Genomic DNA, 10,874 nt, shown 5'->3' on the forward strand with positions numbered 1-10,874 from the left:
CCTACACACTGTTGTATTACAGTATTTGCCTACTGCTTGAACACAATAGGCTGATGCTTAGACCAATATAGCAAATTGTTAAGTTGTTGGTAACATAACTTAAACACAGTGTGTCCGTACCTTAAACAAAAGTTCTGCTTAACACTGTATTAGCAGTTCAGCAACACACATTTTGCTTTATGCTACACACTTACTCATGTCACTGCACACTTTTTCCTTCATAAGACACTCCATTAAAAAATGAACACTCATCATATCATTGGGAAAACACATCCGTTAAAAAACAAAGCACACTGGATGTATGACAAGATTTAGGCACCAACAATAAAACACATGCTATCAAAATTAACCACTATTCTGCCAGTTACAAAGTTGCATTCTTTATATTACATTGCACGTATTTTATTTTGCATTTATTTGTTTTACTTTGATTGCTTCTATGCTAAAGTCACAGCTTCCTACACTCAAACAAAACAAAAAATAGCACAACGGTTCTAAAGAGTACAATATGGAGTATGGCATTGACTGACTCACGTACTGTAAAACCTAGCCTGATACATGCCACCAAGAGTAACCTTTTGTCTTCATCATCATATGTTTGTGTACATGATAGTTTGTAGAAATAGTGTCATTTTCAGAACACAGCCAAGCAAGCACTTGACCAAACTGACTGATATAATTTTGATGACATCATGTAGATGTCAGCTGAATATTGTGTCTGTGAAAATGTATTGTATTTCGTGAAGAATACCTCATACCACCCAAACAAAGTATATTGACTAGGATTTTCATTACAGCATGTTGACGTCAACCACATATTTATATCATATTTAGATGTTTGAAAAGCTGTGAATATACCCCATACACAAACAAATGGTCCATAAGCTCACCTACACACTGATGTGTTTAGAGTGATGTACTGTTTGAGATATATTTTGCTTCAGTTTAATGTCCAGTACTGTAAGGTGCAGTTATGTCATGTACAGTATTGAATTTTGGGGTCTTGTGAAGATGTACATTCTGTGAGACTGAATAGACTGTTACAAAAAGAAAGACTGCTGTGTTTTGTATAAAGCAGACAACTGTTTTAATGATGATCTGATTTGTTTTCTCATTTGGTGCTAATGTCTGTCTTTTGACATGAAAGTGAGGTTTTGACAAAAGATTGTTGAGTTTTTATGGCAATGTTAAGGTTTTTATACCAGTGTTTCATGTTGGCATATATGTGAAGGGTTTATCTCCACGTGTTAAGAGTAATTGGCTTGTGTGTAGAGTTTTGACTCTATGAGCCAAATTTTGCAAATTGTGTGCAAGCAGTAGGCAAAAACTGTAAGAGTGATGTACTGTTTGAGATCTATTTTGCTTCGGTTTAATGTCCTGTACTGTAAGGTGCAGTTTTGTAATGTACAGTACTGAATTTTGGGGTATTGTGAAAATGTACATTCTGTGAGACTGAATAGACTACTCCAAAAAGAAAGACTGCTGTGTTTTGTATATAGCAGACAACTGTTTTAAAGTTGAGCTAATTTGTTTTCTCATTTGGTGCTTTTGTGTGTCTTTTGACATGAAAGTGAGGTTTTGACAAAAGATTGTAAGGTTTTTATGGCAATGTTTATGCTTTTATAGCAGAGCTTCATGTTGCCATATATGTGATGGGTTTATCTCCAAGTGTTGAGAGTAATTGGCTTGTGTGTAGAGTTTTGACTCTATGAGCCAAATTTTGCAAATTGTGTGCAAGCAGTCGGCAAAAACTGTAATAAAGTTACTCTACTCTACTCTACTCTACTCTACTCTACTCTACTAGTTTGCAGCCCTCCTGTTGCATGTTTACATGTAATCAGTGGCGGGAAAATTGCACACAGGGCCCCAGGGCAAACCACTTATGTAGGGCCCCAGGGCAAACCACTTATGTAGGGCCCCAGGGCAAACCACTTATGTAGGGCCCCAGGGCAAACCACTTATGTAGGGCCCCAGGGCAAACCACTTATATAGGGCCCCAGGGCAAACCACTTATGTAGGGCCCACTCCGTACAGCCTGCCATGGTCACAGTAAGGCCCGCAACTCAATACAGGAGGAAGGCCACGGGTCAAATGCCCTGCTTTTACTCCCTATAGCAGTGTTTCTCAACAAGGGTGCCGGGGCACCCTGGGGTGCCGCGGGCCCCCCTTATGTAAATATAGGTCGCCCTAGTCAGCTGCAACTTCGAACGTAGGTCATGTGACGTCTCCAAATGTGTTACTTTTCTAAACTTGCATGGTATCGGATGCGATGCCATGTTACGGCTTGTTGGTGTGGTGTACCTTGAATTTTTTTATGATTTGAAAGGGTGACTCACCTAAAAAAAAGGGTTGAGAAACACTGCCCTACAGCAGGGATGTCAAACTCAGGCCTGGGGGCCAAATCTGGCCCGTGGAGCCATTTTATTCGGCACGCGAGACAATTTCAAATGTGTATTACAGTTGGCCCACATACACCATTAATGTATAGTGTAACAAGACTTGAACATGAAATTCGGTGTGTCATAGGATGTGCAGAGACAATATATACCCTATGGAACCCCCGAAACTATGACGTCTTGGGGTAATTACGAAAGTTCAGAATGGAAGATTTCCGTCCTATCTTTAGCATTAAAAATATGTAACCATATGTGGCACTGTTCCGCCTCGAGTTAGGCCTTCACCCTTGGTACGTGAGGCCTTCACCCTTGGTACGTGGCATACATTGTCATGGTGTCATGTTAACATGTGACTTGAACATTTGCACATACCACCAACATACGATCCACAGGGACTACATGGACCGGCACCCTACATGGACCGGCACCCTACATGGACCGGCACCCTACATGGACCGGCACCCCTGTTGCCATCTGTGTACAGCATACTCGTATACTCCGTAAACGTATACTCTGGAATGCTGGTATGAGCACCCTGTGTGTGTGTGTGTGTGTGTGTGTGTGTGTGTGTGTGTGTGTGTGTGTGTGTGTGTGTGTGTGTGTGTGTGTGTGTGTGTGTGTGTAGTGACACAGGGGGCATCCCTTTACACTGTGTGTGTGTGTGTGTGTGTGTGTGTGTGTGTGTGTGTGTGTGTGTGTGTGTGTGTGTGTGTGTGTGTGTGTGTGTGTGTGTGTGTGTGTAGTGACACAGGGGGCGACTTGTGTTACCCCTCCATCTCTTTTCCAAGGAATACAATGGACATTGTACTAGGCAGAGAGACTAGACATGGACTAGACATGGACACTCCTGGACACTTTATGGCCACTTTGTCTTGGCTTCTATGTGCCACTTAGCTAAGGCACATGTGAACACTGTGGACCCTTTACACTTTATATATATATATATATATATGTGTGTGTGTGTGTGTGTGTGTGTGTGCGTCTGTGTGTGTGCGTGTGTGTGTGTGTGTGTCTGTGTGTGTGTGGTTCTGTGTGTGTGTGTGTTGTGTATGTGTGTGTGTGTGTGTGTGAGAGAGAGAGAGAGAGAGAGAGAGAGTGATGCCTTGGCAAAATGTATGTAACAGTGAGCTATATATGATTATTTTATGTGTAAATATGTGTGTTATGTCTTGTGGGCAATGTCTTTATTTATGTCTGTATGTTACTCGACACCCTGGGATCAATAAACGATACTCTACTCTACTCTACTCTCTAGTGACGCGTGTGTCCAGGTGTCCCTGCCCTGACCATCTGCTTTCTGCGTCACATGTTTTCCTCATGTCAACAAAGTGCACTGTGAAGAATAGACCAGTTCTAAACCAAAATAACCAGGGGGGGTCGAACTGGGGCCATTGTTTTTTCAGGGGGTCAGCGGCCAGAGGATACACCAGTTGCAGTGAACACACAAAAAGTAGGCATTGCCGTGTATATGTTGTGGAAAATGAATCCCACCGAATATCTAAATACCAGAAATAATCAAACTTACTCAAAAAATCTACGTGAAAGGGAGTACAACATTTATTCCGCTCTCTGCCACACAAGTACAATGAAAAACAGTCAAAGAGCAGAAGACCTACTGACCCGAGCTGCATCATGACACCAGGGAAACTGATCAGTCTCCTCTAGAACCCCAAGCCGTCGTGCTTGTCCAGATTGTGCGTGCTTTCTGCCTTGGACAAAAGGCTATATAGCCCAAAAGTGGAGCCCTGGTTTTGGCCGATGCCCAAATAAGGATATTGTTAGTGTCGGGTGTCACTGTCTCTGGTCAGCAAACCTTCCCCCCTTTTCCAGTATTACCCCCAGTATTCCCAGTATTACCATCCCCCATGCCCAGATGTGTTTGTGCGCCAGTGAGGGGCCCACCCAGGCCCTCAAAAACATACTCTTACTATGATTTTGTATTTCTCTATGAAATATGCTTTTGTATTTATGCTTTTGTATTTCTCTATGAAAATCTACATCATATACAAAGTAATATATGAGATATATATGAGAAAAAACACTTAAATAGCACCGAAACACAGAATTTTAAGTCTATATAATGACTTTTGAGGGCCCCATGCTGATATTTCGCCTAGGGCCCCAAAAGGGCGAGATCTGCCCCTACTTCTGTCATGTGGCTGACCAGACTCGGTTCGATTCCCGACCCGGGTCCTTTGCCGGCCCATCCCCGTCTCTCTCTCCCCACTCGCTTCCTGTCACCACCTTCACTGTCCTGTCATAAATTAAGGCAAAAAGACAGTGTTGCCATTTGTGTACCGTACCCCTGGACTAAGTTGTATTAGTGGAATTCCGTGCAGGTGACATAGTCTGAACACATGTATGAGTATGGGCAAGTGTGCAAGTGTGTGCATATGTCTTGTGATCCTTTTTCCCTGTATTACTGATACTACTAGTGAATTAACTATTATTTTATTAGTCCTTGATGTTTGTGGACCCACAGGGGTCAAGAAACACTAATACTCCTGATTCTTTAGGTGTTGGCGCTATCTGAGGCAGATATAGCTATATGTACCAGAGATTCTTTAAGTATAGAGATATGCCAATGTAATAGGTTGCTATGGGCACCTAACATGACCAGGTTCCAGTCTACCTAAAGGGCCGTGTCATAATGCTCCTAGCATTGAATAGAACAGTCCTTAGGTATGCCTAGGTCTGCCTAAAGGGGGATTTCCCCCCGTCCCCCTTGAAATTGTAGAACCCGGAAACAATGGAACAATGGAACCTCTCTCTCTCTACTCTCTCTGTCTGTACCCTCTCCCTGCATCGGCTCTTAGGCCCTGTGGTCCCCCAGAGGACCCATAGTAGTTCAAAGAGAGGAGACCGCCAGCCCCGCCGACAGGCCAGACAGCTGTTTTGACAAACAGGTCCTATTCTAAACATAAACGTGTACTCTGGAATGCTGGTATAAGCACCTAGTCCGGACAGCATCCCAAAGTGTACGGTTACGGCCCAGGGCCTGCTCAAAACCACAAATAGAAGTTTCCCCTGAGCCCCCAGGAGCCTACTCATCCAACACATGCGCCTGCTTACTTCTTTTATTATGTTTTTTTGCTTTTGAGCATCACCTAAAATCTAAATAAATAATAAAATGACTCTGCGGGCCAGATTTGGCCCCCCGGGCCTGATTTGACATCCCTGCTCTAGACCAGTGTTTCCCAACCAGGGGTACGTGTACCACTAGGGGTACGCGAGCGCACAGCAGGGGGTACTTGGAAAGATGTTATCATTATAACAAATGTATGGAGCAGTCACATCAGGACATAGAAAGCGATATAGAACATGAATTAGGGGGTACTCATGGCACAACTAAGAGGTTTAGGGGGTACGCAAGACAAAAAAGGTTGGGGAACACTGCTCTAGACCAAAATTAGGCTACCAGAGGGCCGAGATGGGGCCATTCCTTTTTCAGGAGAGGGCACTAAAAGACATCCATTTTAAATGCTAAGAATATATAATATAGCCTACAAAAATTATATTATGTCACGGTCATTGGCTGTGCAGCATGGGGGCCACAACAGGGGTCAGGAGGAAATCTACAGGGGCCCTGGCCCACTCTGTCCCCCCCCCCGTCTAGAACTGCCCCTGGGCACCTTCATACAACGACTAGGGTTTTTTTTTCCCACTACTACAATGTGTAGCCTACATTCTACTAAGTTATTCTAATATATTCTACCAAGTCTATTGTTTGTAAAAAAAAAAAAATGAAAAAAATGTTATTAATCACCCCAGAAAATCCCACATATTCAGCCTACTTATTATTAAATGTGGTTGTGATTGGTTTGACTTTTGATGTTGAGAGAGAGAGAGAGAGAGAGAGAGAGAGAGAGAGAGAGAGAAAGTCTGTGGGGAGGAGAGTGGGCGGAGTAATTTTCGATATCCGTATATATTCACGGAGTTCACCCTAACTCGAGTTTTGAGCGGACGAGGGTGAATTAGGCTAGAAAGTGATGCTCATGGCGAAAGTAGCCTAACCGAATGCAAACGTTAAAAGTTTACAATTGCATGCCCTGGCCAGGGTAGCACTGACAACATAACGAGCAACATGTGGGATTAAGTGCACCAAGAAGCATGGATGGAAAGTTGTGACTTAAAAGAGATGACGCGTAAGTAGATTTCAATGTATTTTTTTGTTGTTGGTTGTTGGCAATTCGCAATGCGCTGGCAGCCAGGAACCAGCCGGCTACACTGGGAGACTGCAGATTACTCTTCTGCTTTTGTCACAATCCACGCACAAATAGACTTAAACCAAAAGGTAGGCTAAGAATGATTTTTCGGACAGTATCCATCCTCGGGTGTGTGCAAATAGACCCACATAAACAAACAATTATATCGCTAATGTGTTATTTGTATGCAAGTTTTAGCCTAAAACAAAAAAGTGGACTTTTATTTATAATTCACAATGCGCTGGCTATTGCGCCCGCTCGTAGGCTATAACCTACGCTGACGCGACGCGCCGTCTCCCACGTTACTTGTTTCCAGTATAACCTAATAAGTTGTTTGTAATTCACAATGCGCTGGCTGCTATTTTACCCGTCTGTGTAAGAGGTGCAATTTAAACCACACAGGCTCTATTGGACAGTGACATAATTCAGGACCAAATAATTAGCGTAGGCTACTAGTTGGTAGTTTTATTTTTCACAATTCATGATTTAAAATAGGTATAGAAAGGGGAAATAAAACAAAGTCATTTAAGCCTACATCCAGTAGCGTGTGTAAAGTGATCTGCCCGTAGCCTACGCGACTTTTGGGGTTCAAACGGAGGTCACTGAACAAAAACTTTTTTTTTAAATCCTGGTCGCCCCTCGGGAGTGAATCGCACAGTTGAAGTAGTTCTAGCGCTACGAACTGATGGCCAGTGGATACTCCATTTCACACTGCCCTGCACAAAATGGCACCAATGGCCAGGGCAGCGCCATTCGGTCTTGAGCGCATCCTCGCATCGACCTGAGCTGCGTATTCTGTCGGGTGTTGTAGGCTATTAATATTAGTAGGCCTACTAGCACTAGCAATTGTGTTATTATATGATTAATCAATAATAACACGATTGTTGTTAAATTAATGTGTGAATACACGTTTTATTATGAAAGTTATTTAGGCGGCCTATTGTTAAAAAAAAAACAAGATACAAAACACGTGTGTGAACCTTCTTCTCTGTCTTTCTTATCTTGGGTAGCCTATAGGCCTAATGTTGCCTGTGGATGGAGAGGTCGAGAAAGGTGTAACCCTAGATTATGCTTGTAAAAGATTAGTTGAATGCTGATTGCTGACGCAAAGACATACGTCTTGTGTGCCGTGAACTCCATCCATCTGTGTTACATGCGTTCCTCCACGGTAGGATTGAATGCCCCATTGTGATGTGCTAATGGGTGTTGATTAACTCCCGAGTCCCTTTCTATGAAGTAGTCCCTGGTAGGCCACTTTTCTGACCACATAACTCTAGTGTAGGCTACCAATGCGGCAAGGCACGTCTAAAGGTAAAAAAAAAAAAGTTTAAAAAAAAAAAAAAACATAAGGCCATTCGCGCTGCTGAATTGATAGGCTAGCCTCTACATGTCCAGCCATGAATCTTTAACAGAACAGTGATGATTTGACTCTCGTAGGCTATGCAAGTCCAATCAAACTTGAAACACGCGAAAAGACTCACACACACAGTGGCACACACACACACACACACACACACACACACACACACACACACACACACACACACACACACACACACACACACACACACACACACACACACACTGTATACTGTATGTCAACAGCGCGAAAAGACTCCTGCTACCATCAGATGACATGTGCACCAAGTGGCACACACACACACACGCACACACACACACACACACACACACACACACACACACACACACACTGTATGTCAACAGCGCGAAAAGACTCCTGCTACTATCAGATGACATGTGCACCAAGTGGCACACACACACACACACACACACACACACACACACACACACACACACACACACACACACTGTATGTCAACAGCGCGAAAAGACTCCTGCTACTATCAGATGACATGTGCACCAAGTGGCACACACACACACACACACACACACACACACACACACACACACACACACACACACACACACACACACACACACACACACACTCTATGTCAACAGCGCGAAAAGACTCCTGCTACTATCAGATGACATGTGCACCAAGTGGCACACACACACACACACACACACACACACACACACACACACTGCCTGACAAAGAGGAACGAGAATGGGGCACCTAAATCACGCCCTCTACTTCCTGGTTCATGGGGCAGTGGGAGTCAAAAAAATATTACTGGGCTTGAAAATGAGTGATTTTTGGATTTGTGGTGCATAGGTGGAGGTCCAAGGTTTGAATTGGTGCCAAAAAAACACAAATTTTCAAGCCCAGTAATTATTTTTAGACTCCCCCTGCCCCATGAACCAGGAAGTAGAGGGCGTGACTTAGGTGCCCCATATGTTCCCGTGAGAAAGGAACAGGAGATAATAGCCTACCACGCTGGGCACGTGGAGGACATTTCCCAATGTCAAGTGTAAGAGCCTTGGTAGTGTGGGAACCTTCGTAGTCACGCCCAGTGATTGGATATCTCTCACAGAGTTCACCAAAGAGTATCCAATCACTGGACGTGACTACGAAGGCTGACACACTTCTAAGGGCACACACTTGACATTGGGAAACGGTCTGTGTCTGACTAAGATCTAATGATGTGACTGTGTGCTACCCAGGTGTCAAAGAGCGAAGCAAAAAGATCCTGCGTTAAAGTAAAATAAAAACACTAACAAAGTCTGTTAGAATGAGAAGGACAAATAAAAAAAAACATTAATATTTTTAATAAAAAGACTAATGAGAAGGACAAATAAAAGAACATTAATATTTTTAATGAAAAGACTAAACCAGGATTTCACAACTGTAAACTTCTGATGACATCACAGGTGAACGCTGATTGGATAAGGCAGCACAATCACCTTATCCAATCACATAATGTATAAGGGAGCCCAATCACCTTATCCAATCACAGGTGAACGCTGATTGGATAAGGGAGCCCTAGGGGGGTTTGAGAAAGATACAGTTGACACTAAACTGTGCTTAGTTTTGTGGTAATTTTCGGTGATGCAACGGAATAAAAACAATATAAAACTAACAAAATAGTTGTTTGTGTCACACAGGGAAGAAAGCTTAATACCATAAATAGGTCAACCAGCACAGCGTGTCGCAGGCCTGAGTATGTATGCATGCAGGCCGGTGAGAGGCTGAGCACGTGGGCCTGTGAGAAACACACCACGACACTCTTCTCAGGCGTCGAGTTTTGCTTGTCTTAGGCGTCAAGTTGTGCTTGCCTTAGGATCAAGTTTTGCTTGCCTTAGGAGAAACACAAGGGAGTTTCCGTAGAGAGAAGAGGACGTTTGCCCTGAGTTCTGCTTTTCTCAGGCTCCAAGTCCTGCTTTCTGTAGAGTGCAGGAGGTTACAGGGGTGACCCTCCCTTGGGAAAGAGGAAAAACAAGCAGAGGTGAAAACCAACACGAGGCCAGGGAGTGGAGAGTTGGTCAAGGCCTTGAGTGCGTCTTAATATGCCACCTTGCCTCCTCCACTTGCGCTTGTCTCCTCGCCCCGCCTCCTGGCCCCTATTAGGGTCGCATATTAAAACGCACTCCTTGTGTCAGCAGCATTGAGGTTCAAGATAAGGGAGTTAACCAGTAAAATAGATGACTCCAGCAAAATGCCATTAAACCCTTAGCGCAGCACTATGGCTCTCTGTAATTTCATAGCAATGTTGTTATGATGTAGTTAGGCATTTTCAGCAAGTGGATAGGGTCGCCGGCGACCCCTGCTGCAGTAAGAGGCTACTGTAGAATTTCGAATAAGGGATTTTAAAACACAATTGCACAAGTTGATGTATTGTTTTTAATAAAAGAGATAGCATAGAAAACCTGTGGTAGTTTTCGGTGATGCAACAGAACAAAAACATTATAAAACTAACAAAATAAGTTGTTTGTGTCACACAGGGAAGAAAAAGCTTAATATCATAGAGAGGTCAGCCGACACTGTACTGCATGTCAGCACAGTGTTGCAAGTCACAGACCTGAACACGTATGCACGCAGGCATGCACACAAGACAGCGAGAGACTGGGTGTGTGCACCTGCTGAGCATATGGGCCTGTGAGAAAATGCACACCAAGCACCCTTCTCAGACGTCAATTGTGATTGCCAAGGGAGAGTCACAGCTGGGAGTTTTCAGGCAACGAGGACGTTTACAATAAGTCTTTTTGTTTTGGGCGTCGAGCTCTGCTGTCTGTGGAGAGCAGGAGGGTGCGGGGGTTATGCTCCCATGGAGACGGGGAACTTGAGAGGAACAGAGGCGAACAGACATACACAGGGCCAGGAATTGGAGTGTTGGCCAAGGCCTTGTGT

This window comes from Engraulis encrasicolus, chromosome 15, assembly GCF_034702125.1.
Source record: "Engraulis encrasicolus isolate BLACKSEA-1 chromosome 15, IST_EnEncr_1.0, whole genome shotgun sequence".
In the NCBI taxonomy this organism is placed as follows: domain Eukaryota; kingdom Metazoa; phylum Chordata; class Actinopteri; order Clupeiformes; family Engraulidae; genus Engraulis; species Engraulis encrasicolus.